The sequence below is a fragment of the Nomascus leucogenys genome, chromosome 9 (assembly GCF_006542625.1).
Source record: "Nomascus leucogenys isolate Asia chromosome 9, Asia_NLE_v1, whole genome shotgun sequence".
NCBI lineage: Eukaryota > Metazoa > Chordata > Mammalia > Primates > Hylobatidae > Nomascus > Nomascus leucogenys.
In genome coordinates, this window is record NC_044389.1 from 29,835,227 (window position 1) to 29,848,343 (window position 13,117).

Consider the following 13,117-nt stretch of genomic DNA (forward strand, 5'->3'; position numbering starts at 1 on the left):
TTTTATCTAATCCACCGTTGATGGGCAATAGGTACTATTTTCATACCCATTTTACAAGTGAGGAAAATCCCACAGCTAGTAAGTGACAGAACCTGGACACACACTAGGCAATCTGGCACCAGAACAAGTACTCTTAACTCCTCTGGTAAACCAAAACTGTATTTGTTTTCTTTTGTTTTTGTTTGTTTTGTTTCTTGTTTTTTTGAGACAGGGTCTCTGTCGCCCAGGTTGGAGTGCAGTGGCGTGATCACGGCTCACTACAGCCTCGACTTCCTGGGCTCAGGAGATTCTCCCACCTCAGCCTCCCAAGTAGCTGAGACCATTGGAGCATGCCACTATGCCAGGCTAATTTTTAAATTATTTATTATGATTATTATTATTATTTTTGTAGAGATGGGGTTTCACCATGTTGCCCAGGCTGGTCTCGAATTCCTGGGCTCGAGCAATCCTCCCACCTTAGCCTCCGAAAGTTCTGGGATTATAGGCATGAGCCACTGCACCCAGCCTAAAGCTGTATTTGAATAAAATTAACTTTGCAAACTAGGAAACAGCCTATCAGGGATTTAATACAGTCATGTGCTGCATAACACCATTTCAGTCAATGATGGGCCATACATATGACTGTGTTCTCATAAAATTATAATGGAATTGAAAAATTCTTAAGTCCTAGTGACATTGTAGCCATGGTAACCTCCTGTCGCATAGCATTACCTGTTCGATGTTTAGATAGTTTAGGTACACAAGTATTTACCATAGTGTTACAACTGCCTACAGAACTCAGTACTGTAACATGCTGTACAGGTTTTTACCCTACCAGCAATAGGCCATACCATATGCCCTAGGTGTATAGTAGGGCATCTAGTACACCATCTAGGTTTGTGTAAGGACATTCTATGATGTTAACATAATGACAAAATCGTCTAATGACACATTTCTCAGAACATATTCCCCTTGTTAAGTGACACCTGACTATGCATCCATGGGTCTAGCTGCAGTAAGATCCATAGTCTAATGCTTCTGATAACAGAACCACTTTTGCTTTTGGTACCTACACCTTTCCATAAAGGGCTATCAATCGAGGATCCCCAACCAAACCAGCCAGTCAGCGAACCCTACTAACCTTAAGCAGTAATTTGTTACATGGCCAGCAAAGGATCTAAGCAAGACTAATCAGAGTCCTTTTCAGAGATTGAAACAGACCAATTCTGGGAGAAAGGAACAATCTCTCCTCTTCTGGGACTGTAAGCATTGTGGTAGACAGTTATTCTCAGTAACCCAGAATCTAAACCACCATCAGGTTTCAGGAATTCACCACCTTAAAGGCGGAGAATGAGTCCCATTATAGAAGCCAAATGTGCCAGATATTCACCTTTTCAATCTCCCTTGTGGCTATTGTACAAGCATAAACCCCAAGCCAATGCAATCAGATATACAGACTCTAGGTTTTGATAGAAGTGGAGACTGCACAAAATCAGTTTTTGGAGACGGTGATATATGATAGCATCTACATCCATTTTCCAGAAAGAACCTAGAGAAGATGCACTTCTAGCAACAGTGTTTGGTGCCCAGTGTCCAGAGTTGGCATCAGCAGGGCAAGCCACAAGAAGGCTGCAGTAGGCCAGTGCTGTCTGCAGAAGATGGTGGTGCAGCTTACCCTGCTGATACCAACACTGGACACTGAGCATCAGACACCGTTTCTACTTAAAATAGTCATTTAGTTCTTATACTTGGAAGTAAGAACCTGCTTTAGTTTTTTATGGATGCTGTGGTGACAAATTAACACAAATTTTGTGGCTACAAAGAATTCAGCTGGGTGTGGTGGCTCACCCTGTAATCCTAGCACTTTGGGAGGCCAAGATTGGAGGATCTTTTGAGCTCAGGAGTTTGAAATCAGACTGGGCAAGATAGTGAGACTCCATCTCTACAAAAGATAAAATTTTAAAAAATTCTTTTAAAGAACACAAATATTCTTTTACAGTTCTAGAAGTCAGAGTCCTAAAATCAAGGTGTCAGTAGGGCTGTGTTTCTTTCTGAAGGATCTAGAGAAGAATTCATTTCCTCGCCTTTTCCATATGTTAAAGGTCTCTTTTCTCCATATTTAAAACCAGTAATGTTGCATCTCTGACCATTCTTCCACTGTCACATCTTCCTCTGACTTCCACCTTCCTCTTCTACTTTTAGGAACTCTTGGCCTCGTGTGGTGGTTCATGCCTATACTCCTAGCACTTTGGGAGTCAGGAGGCCCCTAAGATTGAAATAGTGATCATCCACTAAGGTCCTATTTGATTTCTATGACTAAACAACTCTAGGTCTGGGAAACAAAGGGCTGATTTGAGCCACTATAATAGGAAGCCACTCTCCTTATGCACTTCTCTGATCTGAATCACTTCATAGGAAATAACGGAAAGGCACCTTTGAGGAAGAAACCTGCAATGACATGAAAGCAAGTACTGCACATCCTCCTGCTAGCTTTCCCTATGGAAACTTTGGGAAATACAGCCATTTGCCAAGACAACTATGCATTGGAGAAATGGGAATATTCAGTCCTTTGAGTCTTTATTGACATTGGCTCTACACCATGCTAATTCCTGGATACCCAGCCTGTGGTACACCATTCACAGTTAAGGATTACAGTATCAGATAAGTTCACCTACTCATAGGCCTAGGGTCACCCTAAACCTATCATATCTTTATATCACCAGTTCTGAGTATGTAGTTGAAATAGGTATACCCAGAATTTCTCAGAATCTGCACATTAGTTCCCTGGACTGTGATGGACAAGTAAAAATTCTTTGAACTCCTACTGCTAAGACAAACACTACTTCCACCATCAAAGACTTTCAAATGCAGTGGTGGTGCATCTGTCATCCTCATTTCCTTTACCTCTTTGATCAGTGCAGCAGGCAGATGGAACTTACAGAATACAAGTAGATGATTATAAATTTAATCAAGTGGTGACTCTAATTGTACCTGCTATTCTAGATGTAGTCACTTTGCTTAAGTAAAGCAAAATAGTCCTTAGTTCCTGATATGTAGCTACTCATCAGGAAAATGCTTTTTTCTTTTTATCAGTATGCAGATACCAAAATCCCTTCTGAGAGGGGTATCAATACATCTTCATCATCTTTCTTGTTTATGCCAACCTGCTGGCTCTGTGCCAAAATTTAGTCTATGCATCCCTTGATGACCATTCATATCTGACTGACCCTCTGTACGACAGAAAGAAGTGTATTATTCTATATGCTTTGGTAATACAACATATATAAGAAGAAGAACAAGAATTGTAAGATAATATCATTATTTGTAACTTCAGTTTCTGGGAGCTTAATGATCTGGGACAAGTTGAGGTAGCATCCCCACAGTGAGGGTAGAGTTGCTAACTTTGAACTTTTTCTCACTGAAAAAGAAGTCAACAATTTTATGGATCTATTTGGATTTGGGAGGCAACATTCCTATGTATGTGCTGGCTGCTCTGGTCCATTTACTGGATGACCTAAAAAATGGCTAACTTTGAATAGGGCTACCCCTAATCAATCAAGGGCTTTCTGTCTGGTTTGAACCATAGCTCAAGCAGCTCTGCTACTTAACCGTTACGACCCATCAGGAGAGATAGCACTTAAAATATAAAACAAAACAATAAGGATGCTAAATAGAGCTCATAGCAGGTCATGTGAAAGCCCCTAGGGCTTTGGATAGAAGCCATGCCCTTTTCAGCAAGTAATTATTCTTCTTGTGAGTAACACCTTGCTACTGGACTCTGACAGAGACTAACAACCAGGTCATGGGACACCAGCTGACCATCATGAATGGGTTATCTCAGGTGCCTCACCATTAACTGAGTATACCCTGTAGCATATGATTATCAAATGGAGGTGTTTTTCTACAGGCCAAAGCACAAACACAAACTTTTGCTTATTCTGAAAGCGTAAGTTTCATGAGCAAGTGGTTCATACTTCTGGCATGTCTGCTTCTGACCTAATACCACCCCTCCTCAGCCCACACTTGCGACTTCAGGAGAGTGGTCTATGAGTCATGGACTACAATGGAAAAGTCTTGAACAGCATTTAGAGAAGGCTCTGTGTGATATTCTGGCACCATCCGAAAGGTTTGCTGAAATGTTTTGCACCCATTTAGGCATGCTTCTGAGGGACTATGAAAAAGAGAAACCTCCCTGTGAGTAGAAACTTGAGAACTCTTTTGTCCGATTTGCTTGTAAATAGCAATGGCTTGAAGTTAAATCTATACAGGTTCACAGGAATGTGCTAATGGTTTGGTCAGATATTCAGATATTTGGAAGGAACGAGATCGAAGGATTGGAGGTAAGGTTTGGAGAAATGTATACAATTCTCTGAATGGACCCAGGTTGTGAGGATACCTATCGCCTACAGGAGTGCTCACCGAAAGACCTAAGAAACAAGGATATTCCCCAACCCTGCGCGACCCAGGTATTGTCCTGCCTTCTCCTTCTTGCAGTTATTTCCCTAATGCTAGATGGTTGCCTCTCACATGTGTACTGATCATTACTTAAGGACTCAAGGGGATCCCTCTAGAGATCTCTGAAGTGCTGTCTTTGTGGAGTCCTTCTTTAGTACTCTACTCTGAAAATTTTAGAAGACATGACTTTCCCAAACTCCGGTCTCCATCTCTTACACTCAGCAAGATGACCAGAGACCATCCCTACCCTCACTATCAAACCTCTTGCAGATAGGAATCTAGTACAATCTTAGTTAGCACTTGTCTTATTTTCTTTCTCTCAAAGATCACAGTCCTGCACTATCTGTTGTCCAACACCTGAAACCATTAATTTGTATCATTTCTCTGGTGCTTTGTTGTTTCATGCAGAATGGTAAATCCAAACTCTGTTACTCCATCTTGGCTGGAAGAAGGGTGCAGCTTCATTTTTAATGGGTGCCTAGAATTCCATTAATGGATGTACGCTGCTGGACTATATGTATTTGGTAGGACAGACCATGCCTTGTTGACTGTTATACCCAAAGTCTGAGGTATGATGGAATTTGACATATAGCAACATTCAATAAATAATTATTAACTGAATAAATTAATATTGAAGCTGTTTCTATTTCTTAGTATAAGAACATTAATAAATAGATATTTTTGTACAAATCTTTAACAGAATTCTATAGTAGCCATCATTTCTTTAGGATACATTTTGGTAAGCATAAATACTGGCTCAAAGAGAAGGCAGATTTTAAGGCATTAATGTTTACTTCCAAATTGACCAAATGTAATCAATTTACATCTTCATTAGCTAATAAGCGTTTCATGAATGCTTATTTATTTATATCCCTGACTCAACTGGATAATCCACTTAAAAAATATTTCTTAATTTCATAGGTTTTAAAGAAGCTATCTTATATTAGTTGTTACTTTGATTTCTTTGACTACTATTGAAGTTTATAATATTTGTGTTTTTGTTTTCATTTGTAGTCCTTGAGCAATTCTATTGTTCAAATATTTTGTGAATTGTCTTTTAATCAAGTAGATAGTGGGAACTTTTAACCTCTACAACATTCATCTTATATTCAGCACTACATCCAAAGCTTAGAGAGATATTTGGTTTTTAATCACCCCTTTTCTACTGTCATGTTTAAAACAGCTCAAAGCCAGAGAGCTCATTTGCTACTACAAAGAATGGACAGTATGTTATCAAAAAGCAAAGAGGCAAAGAAAATAACTGTAATTAAAAGCACTTTCACAGGTCAAAAGTGTAAGCTCATTAACATTTTACTGAGCAGATGGCATTAATGAGTAGCCAAAGATGCATGCTCATTATTATTGTCCCCGTCATTGTTCCTTTGACATAAATGGCTCAGTAGATGTGAGGCGCTTACCCAGATGATGAGATTCAAAAATTAACATGGTACCTGGTCTCTTTTCCTACAGAAACACTCAATAGGGTCAATAAAGGAAAATGCATAAAATTAGAATAAGAAACATTCTCACCTTATTAAAGAGATAACTTACCTCAGCATTATTCATAGTTACAAAAACATTGGAAATTTCTAATAATATAGTAAATGATTAACTAAATTATGGGACTACCTCTAACTAAAGATATATGCTGCTATTAAAACACTATTTTTCTGTAAAATTGTTAACATGGGAAAATGTTCATGACATGTTTTGTTTAAAAAAGCCAACTGTGTATGCATTACAGTCTCAATTATCTCAATTACATAAAATACATACAATTATAAACATGTGTATGTAAAGGACTACAGATTGTAGAAAACACACTAAAATATTAACTTTATCTTTGTGTAGGATGATAATCAGTGTTTGACTTTGTTTTCTTTTACTGTTATAATAACCACATATTACTTTTCTACCCAGAGAAAAAACACCACCAGAGATTACTTTTTTAAAGAGAGAATTATATATCAAATGGTAGTTTGATCACAGTAGTTACCTCTATGAAGGGTGGCAAGACTGGGAACTTGCTTTGTCTATACTATCAGAATACTTTAAAGCAAGAATATACTCACCTAGGCCGGGCGCAGTGGCTCACGCTTGTAATCCCAGCACTTTGGGAGGCCGAGGCGGGCAGATCATGAAGTCAGGAGATCGAGACCACGGTGAAACCCCGTCTCTACTAAAAAAAATACAAAAAATTAGCCAGGCGTGGTGGCGGACGCCTGTAGTCCCAGCTACTTGGAGAGGCTGAGGCAGGAGAATGGCGTGAACCCGGGAGGCGGAGCTTGCAGTGAGCCAAAATTGTGCCACTGCACTCCAGCCTGGGCGACAGAGCGAGACTCCGTCTCAAGAAAAAAAAAAAAAAAGGAATATACTCATCTATTACTTATATAATGAAAATAATTTATTTTTTAACAAGGAGAATTGTGCATTATATTTTGGACATTTTCTTTATTCTGTTCCTTCATATTTAATTTTCAAGTGTAAGGCTCCATTATAACATTGGATTTAGTATAGTGAAAAGCAGTCCCTTAGTATTAGAGAAAAACCTTGATTTTTAGCCCAGGTCTACCACTTACTAACTGTGTGACCTTGAGCTAGTCACTTTACCTCTCTGTGCCCCAAAATTGTCATATGTAAAACATTAAATTGATATTTTTCTGCCCATCAACACGATTCTGATAATTCTTATAATTTATAGGAATGCTTGTGAGCTGTAAAAATGCTCCCCCAATGCAAGGTGTCATTTGGCAGTAACAAAAATGCACTGCCACTGAACAGAAAGGACACTTCAAAAGTTGTTTAACTTTACCTTCTGAACAAGGGAAATTCAAAAAGTGAAGGAGCAGAGACTTTAAAGAAGCAGAATGAGGGAAGCATAAAACTGGGAAGAAGTAAACTCCCCTCACCAAAAAAAAAAAAAAAAAAAAGGAAAAAGAAAAGCTAATCTCTCTCTCTCCCAATCTGAAGAAACTAAAGTTCAGAAAAGTAACTTGTGGGAAATTCTCATGGAACTAGATAAGACCCCAGACTTCCAATGTCTGACACACTGAAAGTACCAAACTCATGTTAATATAGTAGATTTCAGCAAGTCTTCTTGAAAATTCTATACAGGACATGCAGCTCAACACCACTAGGCAGACATTAACTTGCTGGAGGAATGACCACGCTCATGCTCAGAACAAAGTGGGGACTCCAGCTTCTCTTCTCATCAGCCCCTATATCTACTTACTGACATATGCTCCTCTTGCTACAGATGAACTGCCCAAGTTCCTGGGCAATCCTGGTTAACACGTTACCCTGGCATAATTATCAATGGTACCCTCATTTCATGCTCAAATACTCCCTGGTCCAGATCACAAAGCACATGTGATTTATAGGTATATATCTTATATATTTTAATCTATCAGTAAGCAGTAGCAGGGATAGGTGGGTACTGAGACAGATCATCCTGCTCACGGTCAGTTCCAAGTCCTGAGTGCGATGAGCACTGTGTCAATAAGTGTCAGCTCCCTTCAGCTACCAAGGAATCATTTTAACTCTGGGAGATGAACTAAAAAATGCCCCAGGGGAAGGAGCCAGTAGCTCATGGTCCATGTTTCACCTTAGAACTCTCACACCCTCTCCTCTCACTAGCCAGGGCTCACAAAGATGATTCCCCGTCTCCACCATTACCTCGCTCTTAGCCCTCAGACCTTCACTTCCACTGATGGATATTTTGAGTCCGATTTGCTGCAACATCTTGATATATCTAAAATCAATTATCACCTTGCCTCCAAACCAGCTCTCTCCTCAGATTTCCTCCATCCTATGAATGAAGCCATCTGTCACCCAGACCCAGGCTGCAGAGTCATCTTCCACCTCCTCTGTGGTTCACCCCACCACCCTCATCTCAGCCAGCTACTCAGGTGTGTCAGTCACCAACCAACTTCAGATCTATGTGACTGGGAGACTAGAGACCTCTGCCCCTGGTCCCTGCAGAAGCTTTATTTGGAAAATCTACAAATACTGCTATAATTACACCACTCCCTTTCCAGCACATGCATCTTCTAGAGTCCAGCCCAACTCACATCTCCTCAAAAAAACCTTCCCAACTCCTGCAGAAAGGCATTCTTCTCTCCTCTGGATAGCCATCAAACCTCTTATCTGTAGCGTGAGTTCAGCATTTTTACCACAGCCTACTGTTGTCTCTTCTCTTAGTTACAGTATGGAATTTCTGAGGGCTAGGGTCCTATCTCATATTTTTTTAAATCTCCTGCAAGTCTAATACAGAGCTTGATGTTAAATGTTTTCCCTGTTTGGTGGCGTAAGCTGAAGCACAACCAAATTAGATGATGTGTCCACTGAGGGAGCTTCAATTACAAAACTAGGATCAAAATGCCGGCTTCTGAGAACGCCTCTTCAATCTTCCTTATAAAAGCTGTAGAAATATTCGCTAGGTTAGTCACATACTCTAATTAATTTCATTAAGCCCCTCTGTGAAGAAAAATTTCTCTGTAATCAATATGTCTGAACAAATAGTTTCAAAGATGAAAAAAAGTGATTTATTTGCCCTAGGCAACACGGCTAGACTTTTTGATCTTCTGGAGTATATTTTTTATTTAAATACGTCTTCATTCTGGAAATATCATCTGAATTTGTAATTGTTTAAAGGACAATGGGTATAAGTTGCCTGAAAGAAAAGAAATTAACATTTTTGACATTTAATATATCCATGAATACTATGTCATTTAGTTCCTCTATTATTTTGAAACAGTCACTCAGGAAGTCTTTTTGGTAAAGCAGGAAGAGAGCTGGTTACTGAATATAATGTATTCCAGTCTCTCTAACACTTAGCACCATCTAAATCTAATACTTTTGTCCTTCAAGCATTTGTGTTTTGCTTTTTCCATGTCCCCTTCAAACTAAAATGTGACCTTCATGAGAGCAGGAATATTGCCTCTCTGCTTCTTCAACAATAATGCTTGGTGCTTGGGTGGTGAAATTCATTTAGTTTCACTGGGTATTGGTTTCCTCACCGGTAAATTTAAAACATTGATGAACTCCAAGTTTTCTCTTAGATTCAAAAATCCTATTATTTAGGTAATTTAATGAGAAGCATATAAAAGAAGGTTAGGTCGGTTGCAGTGGCTTATGCCTGTAATCCCAGCACTTTGCAGGCCAAGGTGGGTGGATCATTTGAGGTCAAGAATTTGAGACCAGCCTGGCCAACATGGTAAAACCCCATCTCTACCAAAAACACAAAAATTAGCCAGGCAGTACTGGTGCATGCCTGTAATCCCAGCTACTCAGGAGAATCGCTTGACCCTGGGAGGCAGAGGTTTCAGTGAGCCAAGATCAGGTCGCTGCACTCCAGTCTGGGCAAGAGAGTGAGCCCTGTCTCAAAAAAAAAAAAAAAAAAAAGAGAAGGCTAATTTGGGGTTCATAGTAACCAAAAATATCCTCAGTCAATTAGGGCAGCAGCTGTTCTAGTTAATTGGTTATATTCCAGGAAATCTTTATTTTTCATGCTTAAATCACAAAGCAATACAACCAAGCAACCTTAGCCATATTTGGCTATTTATGTTATTACTTCTAGACTTCTCAGGGATAGACCAGAGTCTTTTAATGCCTAAGATACTTTAAAAGTCTCAGCTACTCAGGAGGCTGAGGTGGGAGGATCCCTTGAGGCCAGGAGTTTGAGGCCACAGTTTGCTATGATTGTGCCTGTGAAAAGCCACTGCACTCCAGCCTGGACACTTAATAAGACCCTATCTCTTTAAAAAAAAAAAAAAAAGTTATTTTCTACCTCTTCAAGTTCATTGAGGTCTTATTTAACAGACCAAGGTAATTTTATTAAATGGTCTACAGTAGTTTGTAGTTTTGAATTATCTCCTTTTATAAAATCCTTCTTACCATCCAATTCTCAATCATTCTTCCCATTTGCAAAAGTAAAACTTTAAAGTTAGAGATAATAAATGATTATTTGCATTGGAAAAGACTTCGTAATTCCCCTCCTCCAAGAAAAGTACCTGTAAAATTCAGCTAACTAGCAAGCTATCTTAAAATCTTTAGAAGAATTCCATTTATAAAAAAGATAATCAATTTTAAACATAGCAATTCAATGAAATGAAAAAATCAATCTAACCATACTTTTGTTTCAAGCAAGAACCTGTAAATGCTGTCCTACATTTATAAAATGGATGATATATCATTAGGAAAAACGTAAGAACAGGTTGTCAAAAGGGTGATTTTTGAGCTCATACAGAAGGAATAAATGATTAACAGGAGCCATTCTGGCTTCACAAAGAATGCCAACTTAAACCTGTTCATTTTTTTGATAGGAGTATCAACTAAACTGAAAGATTAAAAGAATACTATAGTCATGGATGGATCTAAATTTCAGTATTTCCAGATAACCTTACTGAAAGCATAGTGAAATGTGAGCTGATAATCATACAGTTAGCTGACTTCATCATTGAATGCCAAGAATGCCAATCAATATACTGACGCCAATTTAAAGGGGCTTGATACCATGTTCTGTCTTTATCCTTGTATTATGGGGGCTTGGGGATAAATGACATATAAAGAAATGAGTGTGTAACAAGAAGCTATGTGGAATAGCAAAGTCATAAGATAACGAAGTAACTATCCAAAGTGAATTCAATAGAGTCAAACAAGGCAGTTAATTTTACATGAAAATTATGTGGGTAACCAGTCATCAGAAAACTGCAAATTAAAGCAATGAGATAATAACACTATACACATCTTTAAAATGTCTAAAATTGAAAGGACTTAACTAGTGCTGGAGATATGGAAAACTAGAACTCTATACATTACTAGTAAGCACATAAATGGTACAACCACTTTGAAAAAGTATTTGGCAGTGTGGTCTAAGCAAAACATATTTACCCCATGACCCAGCAATTCCACTCCTGAGTATACAACCACCAGATATGAGTGCCTGTTTCCAAAAGACATGTACTAGAATAGTCGTGGTAGCTTTATTTTTAAAAGTCAAACAGTTAAACGAATAAATACATTGTGGTATAATTCATACTATGGAATGCTACATAGTAATAAAAAAGTGAGTTTCAGCCTCACTCAGCTATATGAACAAATGTCACAGACGCACACATGAGAATTGGAATTGCACAATTTGATTTATATGAAGTTCAAAACAGGCAAAATTAATCTACAGTGATAGAGATCAGAACAGTGGTGTTCTGAAGGAACGTGAAACCACCTTTTAGGGTGGTAGAAAAATGCTCTATATTGATCTGGGTGGTGGTCAAATGGATGTTTACATATGTAGAAATTCTTTGAGCAGTGCACTTTAGATTAGTGCCTGTTACTCTGTAAATTATTCCTCATCAAGGAGATTATATATACACATATGTATGTATGCAAATATGCATATATGTATAGATGAATAAGTTAAAAACGGCATTTAGATTCAAATAGGCAATTCTATTGGAGAGAGAAGAACCTAAACTACTATACAAATGAAAATATTAACGGGTTTCAGTTGTCTACATACATGATATGAGTAAATGGCAAGGATAATTAGCTAATGAGATTTTAGGATTCATAAAAATGTGGTGTCAAGAACAACTCTATTGGGCATTCTCTGTAGTATTTAGACCACACCTCGGGTATTATGGTTATTTCCTTCTGCAAAGCTTTAACATCACAAATTGGTATGCTTCTAGAGAAAAATAACCATATGTTGAACATCTGAGGCAAGTCTGAAAGAGCTAACTAAGGCTTTTCAGCCTGGGGAGGAAAAAAAAGATTCAGAGGGGAACCAGATTTATTCTATATATACTCAGAAGGCTGAAGTAGAATTAATAAGTAGAAGTCGCAAGCAGGTTGATTTTGTTTTACTATAAGGAAGAAATTTCTAAATTATAAAGCTTCCATCAAATTGCTGCAAGAGGTAGTAAGTTGATCAAACAATGACCAGACATATGCCTATGTATTTTGAGAAGGTACCTTTCTCAGCTAGTTGGTTAAATAAGAAGCCCTCTAATATTCCTATTAATTCTGTTATTCCATTATTTTCCCAATCAACATCAGTTTATGTAACAGGAAAATTTGGCAGGAATAAAGGAAATCCACAAGCAGGTTATTCTGTGCAGAAAGTCACTGATCATATCTTTCCACTCAAACAAGAGAGGCCTCTGTCCTATGGCTATAGACTTAATCACCATTCAAAGCCTTCATTACTTAGAAGAGCTTTCCCAAGTAGATAAAGCACATTTCTGAGGATGATAAAATTGAAGGGGAGTCTCTTGACAATGATTTACCTGATTGCCCATAATTTAAACTATAATCATCTTTATACACATTGTTTTCTTTTTTGGTTTATTTCCTCGATCTATATACCATAATGTAGATTATAACTGAAAGGGCAAGATATGTTTCATTGCTCTCATCGTAATTGGGAAGAATGTACTCCAGAATCATTGGAACAATTTAAATGTCACTAGCAACATATAAATATATGTATTTTTCTCATACCTCCATTAACATTGGGTTTTGTCATTGTCATTAATTTTTTTCTAATTTGATAAGCAATAGCAGAGCTCTGAGTTGTTTCAACTAACATTTATTTAATTATTAGTGAGGCCACGCACTTGAAAGTATTGAAAAACTGGATAAAATACAATAAGCAATCCCATAGTAATCCCATTTCATTTTT